Source organism: Gavialis gangeticus, unplaced genomic scaffold (genome assembly GCF_001723915.1).
Source record: "Gavialis gangeticus isolate Ggan-Ray unplaced genomic scaffold, GavGan_comp1, whole genome shotgun sequence".
NCBI lineage: Eukaryota > Metazoa > Chordata > Crocodylia > Gavialidae > Gavialis > Gavialis gangeticus.
In genome coordinates, this window is record NW_017728980.1 from 7,342,473 (window position 1) to 7,348,903 (window position 6,431).

Here is a 6,431-nt window from a genome sequence, read left to right on the forward strand (position 1 = left end):
AGCTGGGTACGTATTAACATTTCAGAAGCAATAATAGCAGGTTTTCTGTTTTAAGGGTGGAGAATTTAAATCCTAGGAGGAGCAAAACGTGGTCCTGAATGTAAGTCCCTTAGGAAATCGAACAAAGCCTCAGTACCAACATTAGTACATAATGCCTGTGCTTTGTCAAAAAGCCTTGTTGCGTGAAATACGTGTGATGATGAGGCGGTTGCATTGTTTGTTTGGATGTTATATGTTAAAAGGGTTGCTTTGGATGGGTTCTTTTCTGGCAGGGAAAGGGTTAAAGGCTGGAGGGCTTGATGTGGCCTGGCTAATTGCCCTCTGGATGGCACTGGAAGGATCCCTTTCTCCAGGACTCTGGCTCTATGTAGAAGCTGGGGGGTGGGGAAGGAGATATTTGTTGGGCTGCTGGAGTGTGCGTGTGCTTGGGTGAGCGCCTGCCAGCCTGCAGCCTGCTGGGGTCCATGGAGCCTGCTGGTGTGAAGGCCCAGAGAGTGGGGATGCAGGGAGTCTGCCACTGGGGACTGCGGCAGAGCAACCTGGAGCACTGGGGCAGAGGTGACCTGCTGAGGGACCTCAAGGTGAAGGAGTAGTTTGCTGCAGCCTGCGGCTGGAACCAGCTGTGGACTGGGAAGCAAGCCCTGGCCAGGGGTGAAAGGGAAAAGAATTAGGAGCGTGTGTGTTTTAAACCATCATGTTGCTTCTGCCTTCCCCAAGTCCATTGCCGTGTTTTGGCTAAGTATTTAAGTCTGCATTTACTTTATCCCTAAATGTAGCTGTCCTGTCATCTCACCCCACAAGGAGTTTGTATTCTCATGGCCTTGACTGACTTGGGGTCCCATCACATGATGTGAGGAAATGCTGCCCCTTGTGAGTTGGGGTTGTGATCCTTAGCACGAGGCTAACCCAGCAACCCCAGGTGCATTTCACCAGTGGGCACTGAACAGAGTGGGCAGCTCTGCCATTTGACCCTGAGAGAGCTCCTTTAACTAGCAGCAGAAGTAGGTTCTTATTTCTCTGCGTGGATCAGCCACTGGAGTGGTGACATGACAGATTTAGCCAGAGCATTACACCGAAATGAGAACAAGCCAGGGCAGATGGTCACTGCGAGGCAGGTGACAGGATGGAGGCACTGAAGAGGAAGAGAATTAAGGTGCAGGTTCTCCAGGTACCCAAATGGTGCTCTGACTTGTGCCGGGGCCTCACGACACTACTGCAATATGTGTAGTACATTAGCAGCAAAAAAGCGATGATTTGGTCGCTTGGAATGCATGTGCCCAGGGAGTAACAAAGCGTGCTGTATTTGCTGTTGTTCTTACCAGGTTTACTATGACTGTAACTTATTTCACATCATCTCTGTGTTAAATGTAGAAGAGCCTCATCAGCTGCCTCGGAAACGCAGGCTGGGGAAGGGACTTGGATGAGAAGCAGCATCCAGGCAAATCTTCAGCAAGCTGCCTTTCTTGGTACAGAAGTGCCTTGCTTATCCCACTACTGGTGGGGAGATTGCAAAGATCTGGAGAAGCCGAATGTCGCTGGTACATGTTGAGGGTATTATTGGTGTCAGGAGGGTGTCACAGCTTGGATCAGGGCCCTGTTGTGCTGGATACTGAGTAGACTTGTACTCAGAGACTGTCCCTGCTCTGAAGCCTCTGCAAAATATACTAATGAGAGAGAATGACTCTCCATTTTATTCGCCCAGAGCAACTAGGTGGCTTGCTGAAGGTCAGGTAGGAAGTGCATGACAGCAACCCACATCTCCTCCAGCCTGTTGCCTTAGCCCAAGCCAGGTTCCCTCTTTGTTAGCAGCTGCCAAGAAAGAAGACCGTTTCGGTGAACAACACATTTTGGCTAGCTGAGGTTCTACCTAGTGACTCAGTGAACCATGAGGGTCAATCTGCTCTTTTCACTTGTTTCCATGAGACAGGAACAGAAATCTCCCAAGAAGGCTCGATCTCCTGTTGTTCCAGCCCAGGAAAAAAAACCAGACCTGAGTTTTAATATGTGCCTCTGCCGGCATCTCTGATGCTAAAGAGCTTAGTGGGAGCATTCATGACTTTCAGAAGAGCAAAAGCCTCCCTGGTTCCCCTAAGCAGGGGCCGGCTCAGTGAGCCAACACATGCTGATAACATGGCAGATGGGTACTTCCAGCATTTGTTTTGATGATGGAAGTGTATATTGTGCTCAAAGACGCCCCCAGGACACATTGTTGTCTGGGTGAGATGATGAAAATTAAAACTAAGTTTCCTAGGTCAAAGGGACGCTTGTTCGATCATTCAGACATAGAAAGCAGAGCTCTTCTTAAAGGAAAGGAACTGCATGGTAGAGGCCTCGGCAGATGCAGTGTATTTGTGGTTTGGGCTGGGGTAGCTCTTTATGGTCCTTTCTGGATTGTGACTCCAGTGTGCTAGGTGCTGTTTGTACAGAGCACAGGATGAGTGTGCCTGCACTCAAAGTGTTTCATAGCCACCTAAATGAGACTGATATTGGGTAGGAAGCAGCTGAAGACAGGCCGTGACTGGCCTGAAGTCACACAGCCAGCCAGAAGTGGAGTTGTGCATATGGGGAGGTCTATGCTGTGCTGGCAGCAGGTCCCAGCACCTTGGTATGCCCCACCAGAAGTGCACGGGTGAGACTGCTTGGGGGATGGCCCCATCATCTGCTCTTTAGCCTGCTGGAGACTGGGGTCTCAAGAACAGCTGCAGGGGGACCCCTGAGCCGCTTCGCTGTGGGAGGGGAAGGCATGCTCTGGGTGACCTTGCTGGGACCTGGAGACACTGTGGTGCAGACGTGGCTAAGACTCCAGGTCTTCCAGGTGCCACTTCAGTGCCATGCCCACTGCCTCTATGGACTATGGCAGAGTGCCCCCGAGAAGGCAGTTTGGCAGCTGTGTTCTTACATCTGGCCAGAATGACCCCCTTGAGCTCAAACCAACTTAGGAAAAAATCAGAGCTACCTGCAGGGTTTCCTCTTTATTATAGAGAGGGAGGGGGCTGGAGAGGGACCTGGGGGTAAAGGAATGGCCTTGTATGCCTGACTGAGAGTAAGGTGGCCTAGCGCCTGCTCAGACAAAGGAAGCAAGACCTATTATGACAGCAGCAAAGACCAAGAACTTTCCTTTCCTTCAAGCAGTAGAAAACTGAGCTCTTGTTCTTGAGTGAGCAGGTTTTTAGGTCCACATTGACGGCAGTGGTGGGACGGTAGGTAGTTCTTGGTATCTGCAGCATTTGAGTTCATTACACTCTTATTTTAGGAAGCTTGAAGGAACGTTAAAGGGATTTGAGCAGCTGAGCCTTGCAACCAGGAAAGGGCTGCTGTGCAGTGTGTGGGGGCTCCAGCCCTGAGATTATTGCCTTTTTTTTTTGAGCAGGGCACCTTTAAATTTCCAGGAGTTGAAGTCTGGAGGGAGAACAGATCTGATGCTGTGTTATAGAGCAGAATTCGGTGTACACCCCCTCCCCCCCGCCCCCGCTGTGGAAACTAGACTTCTGTTCTGTGCTCAGTTGCTTTCCCCCCATTTAAAAAAAACCAGCCAGCCCTGTCCTTTATGCATGGGAAAGTGTAGCACAGTGAGTATATGCAAGAGGCAAGGAGGGAAAGATATTAGCACGAAAGGTATCATAGAAAAACCAGAAAAAGAGAGAGGGCATCTGACTTTGGCCAGCTGCGGTGGTGGGTGAACTGGACACAGTTTTTGGAAGCATAGCACACTACTAGCTAAATTTGGAGAGACTATTAAGCAATAGTAATTTAAAAAAGTGGGGGCTGGATTCCATAACGATCTTGATATTTACTCCTTGTGTGGATATGGGCCAGTCCCTTTGCACTCCTGGTCCCAGTTTGCATAGCTGTGAAACGGGACTGTTGCATTTATCTGTTACGAGGTTGGAGCAGATGTGAGCTTTGTTAATGGTTGCAAAGCACTTGGAAGTCCTCACATGAAAGATGCTATGGGAAAGCACATGTATGAGAAATAATTATTCTGCAACCTAGTCAGAGGAAAGCTCTGTCCAATCAGAATCCTTCTTCAGAGCTCCCAGAATCCAATCAAACAGCTGCATCGTTTAATCAGAACTGTTTATCCTCGAAAACTCAGATCAAACAGGAAAAAAAAAGCCTGTTCCGCAAGCTAGAAAATATGCACGTTCCTCCATCCCTCAGAGTAGAGGGGAAACCCCCCCCCAAACAACCCACAACAACCCTAATATTTATTTTCCTCTATGTCTATTTTTACGTGATATAAACTGTGTTGTTTTTTTCTGACTGTTTTTCCCTTTACTTGTTATTTGATTTGCCCTCGAGAGATCAGCAAAGAGCATCAAACATCATTTTAGTTGTCCCCTCTAGATCAAACGGGAAGATTAATAGATTAGAGCTTTTATTGCATGTGTGTTTCTTTCTCTCGTTAAACATTTTCCATTTGGAATCAGATTTGGACTCTCTGCCCCAGAGTTGAACAGAAAGTTCCTCTTCTCTCCCTGCAAAAAATCCATCAGAAAAATTAATCCCCTCAGTGGCAAAAGATGTCTCGGGGCTGCAGGATTTTTCATTCTTTCCCCATCCTCCACCAGCCCCATTTATTTGCTGTCATTAAATGCATTCATTTTGATCTGAAAATTAATTTCTAGATAAAAACAGAAATACGCATGCAGGCATAGGAGAAGGGCCAGCTCAGCATCATCTCCTTGCAAAGCTGTAATTATGCTGTAGATCAAGCTGACGTCTGCATTTCAATGGGCTTCCACTGCTCTTCTCTCCTGTCCCCAAAACGCAGTGGGAGCCAAGTGCAACAGGTGTTAGCAGGATTCAGCTGTTCATTGCAAATGGATTTTTCTGCATGTTCCACTGTTAGGGGGGGGGTTTCGTGTCAGGTTAACCAAAGGATTTGGTTAGGAGCCCAGCAATCTGCCCAGAAGCCAGTATCTGCAGTTCAAAGTGCCCTACCTGTCAGTGCTGTTCACTTTCCGGGTGTTGGGAGATTTTTTTTTGCCTTAAAGCATCAACTTCCAGAGTCATGTTATAAATTGAAACACTTCAGCTCTCATTTCTGTTGCAAAATAAGTTTCTGGTCTTCAGGCTTAATGGCAGGACTTCGCTTGCTTTCTAGTCCTTGAGGCATTTTCAAAAAAGCCTTCAATTATATAAAAAACATTGTATGGTTTTTGCTAGCTTACAACTGTTTTTGGTGCTTGGGGCTTGTGATGATGAAGATCTTCCACAGAGCAAGATTGTTAGTATCGTGCATATCTGCGAAGTGGTCTTAGCAGGTGCCCGTTAAAAGTACTCACTCTTAAATCCTTTGCAGGACTGATCAGAAAGGTCTATACATAGCAAGAGCCCAGTTTGTTGCTGCTCTGTGTCTTGTGCAGTCACTTGTCCCAGTGCAAAGTGGTTGTAAAATGCCAGGATATCAATCAGAGTGGTTGTATTGGCAATTGCCTGGATAAAGTTTGGGACAATAAACAGAGGCCGGAGCATCTACAACCATTTTACAGAAGATGCATTGTCCTCACTCCACTGTTTTAATTTTCAACGGCTCTCTGGCATCCCATCCTGGACCCTGGACTCGAGGCTGATCATGCGACAGCAGCCCCTCAGACCTGGATAGGATAGTGTGCGTGGCTGGGTGCCTCGGAGCTGGCTTTGTGGACTCCGCTGTGTAAAAACCACAAGGCACTGTCAAGGCTAAGCCAAAGCTGACGGAAGAAATAGGAGGATCTTGTCTTAGCCCAGAGCACATTTAGAAAGATTTGGTAGCAGGTCACATCCATTTTGCACTGGTGTCAGGGACTGTAAATGAGAGTTTCCCACACAATATCTGACATCAGGAAAAGTCTAACACTCCAGCCCCCTTTTGGCACTCGGTCGCCTCTTTGGGGTTGTCAGCTGCCCATCGGCTCTGGAAGCAACATCTCCACCCAACACTTCCCCCCCACACCCCATGTTTTCATTGCTCCTGTCTCATCCCATGGTCCTTTTCCTTGTTCCCCCACTTTCTCTATTTGCTGTGTCCTCTGTGAAGCCGCGCAGAGCTCCAGGCACTCAATTTCAAGTCAGTGGGCTGTGAAAAGCTGTTATAATAATGGTTTATTGACCCTGGATGTGGCAGCTGGAGCTGAGGGCAGGACTGACTTGTGGCAGGACTTAATGGCCACAATGGAGGCTTGATCATCTTTGATCATTTCAGTGACCTTTAGGGGACACAACGTTGGGAGCCAGCCTGGAGACCGCTTCTTTGCTGCATCTCGAGCTGCATGTGATGCTACAGCCATGCAGCAGGCAAACAACAGCAAGTCAAGATCCTTCATTTGAAAGGGGTTTGTTCCAAGTGCCTGCCCTAAAAAGAAATGTAAAGGTCTAGACCTCTTGGTTCAGAGATGATACCTTTTATTAGACCAACTAAGCAATTGCAAAAAAAAAAAAAAAAAAAA